The sequence below is a fragment of the Mustela putorius genome, unplaced genomic scaffold (genome assembly GCF_011764305.1).
Source record: "Mustela putorius furo isolate JIRA1106 unplaced genomic scaffold, ASM1176430v1.1 tig00537277_pilon_pilon_pilon, whole genome shotgun sequence".
Classification (NCBI taxonomy): Eukaryota; Metazoa; Chordata; class Mammalia; order Carnivora; family Mustelidae; genus Mustela; species Mustela putorius.
Genome location: NW_025422415.1, coordinates 33,661 through 35,530, shown reverse-complemented (window position 1 = coordinate 35,530; position 1,870 = coordinate 33,661).

Here is a 1,870-nt window from a genome sequence, read left to right as displayed (position 1 = left end):
AGAAAGAACCAAAAGGACCCCCCTGCCATCCCTACCCTGAGCCATGACAGAGATGGTTCATGTGTCGTGTCACTTTATGTCACAACAAGAGCCCTATTATCTACAGAGAAATTCACATCTGTTGTGTAGAAACAAATCACATTTCCAGCTCTAGAAACCGAGGTACAGAGAAGATTAAGTAACAGGCTCAATGACTTTAGAATTCTGGTACATTTCTTGAATTAAACTGATATTTATTGAATACTTACTATGCACCAAGCACCAATTTTAAGTGTGCATACAGAACAGTGAGCTAAGCAGATAGCAGGACAATGAATGGGGTCCTTCTGCATTCCAAACCACTATTTTTCCCAATCTACATTATATCAGTACATCCAGGCTCTCCGTCTTATCTCCTCCCTCTGCCCAGGGCTCTGTAGTGTCAGGGTTCAAGGTGCCCCCAAAGCTAAGGCGACCGATACTCTGACATATGTATAGCCCATTTGTAACATGCTGGGTAGTCAACGACCCAGAAATGTCACTCATTTGTACTGATTTCTTCCCATGTTAATTATTCTTGCATTCATATGCAATATTATATGCAAATAAGTTTATACCTTCTTACTGCCATAGACCTAGGGTTTGTTTTTTTGTTTGTTTGTTTGTTTGTTTAAGATTTTATTTATTTATTTGACAGACAGAGATCACAAGAAGGCAGAGAGAGAGGAGGAAGCAGGCTCCCTGCTGAGCAGAAAGCCCGATGCAGGGCTCGATCCCAGGATCCTGAGATCATGACCTGAGCCGAAGGCAGAGGCTTTAACCCACTGAGGCACCCAGGCACCCCCACAGACTTAGTGTGTTTTTAAATAGCGGGTCCACAAGATGAAGTTAAACGACTTTTATTGTCAGCAAGTAAAACCAAACAGGCATTAAAACAACATTTCGAAAGTATGCTACTAAATCATAGCAGAGAATAAAACTTGGGAATTAGTGTGAAGAAACCAAGGCAACTTCTTAAATTTAACCCCACTTCAGATTCAAAATGGGACCCCAAATACTGTGGATTTGTTATGCAAACTACTGTCTTATCCATTGTTGACTCTTGTCTTAGTTATTGCAAGAAATAAGCAGCCTGGAACCACAAAGAGGTAGATAAACTCACATTCAGGAGAGCTCAGAAGTGAATATCACTGCTGTGTATAGAAAGAACATGCATGACAGTCTGGGGAAAGGAGAGGATGTATGAGACGGGTCCCAGGTTTCTGAGCTCAGGACAATGCGTGCTGGGCGCTGGAATGGGAGACTGCATTTACTGGGCGTGTACCATGTGGAAGTGGAATGCTCTGGAAGACAGATGGGTTTACCAAGGAAGGAAAGCATGCCTCACTAAGAGCTCACTAAAGAAGACCAACAGACAGCACATGTTCCTATGAAGAGATGCCCTACATGATATGAAATGAGGGAATTTAAAATTAAAACAACACTGAGACACCCTACAATCTTACTACACACCCCCTATTAGCATGGCCAGAATCCAGAACAACCGACAACACCCAATGCTGGTGAGGGTATGGAGCAACAGGAACTTTCTCTCATTCACTGGTGACTGCAAAGTAGGGCAGCCACTGTCAAAGTCAACCGAGCAGGTTCCTACTAAATGAAACACGGTCTTACCGCACGGTTTCCGCAATCACACTCTTTGGTCTTTGTTGAAAGGAGGTGAACCTTATGTCCACATCAAAAACTGTACTTCAATGTTTATAGCAGCTTTATCCGTAATTGCCAAGGTATGGATACAACCAAGATGTCCGTCAGGAGACGGATGGGTAAGTCAATCACGCCACATCCATGCAATGGGATATTATTCAGTAATAAAAAGAAATGAGCTATC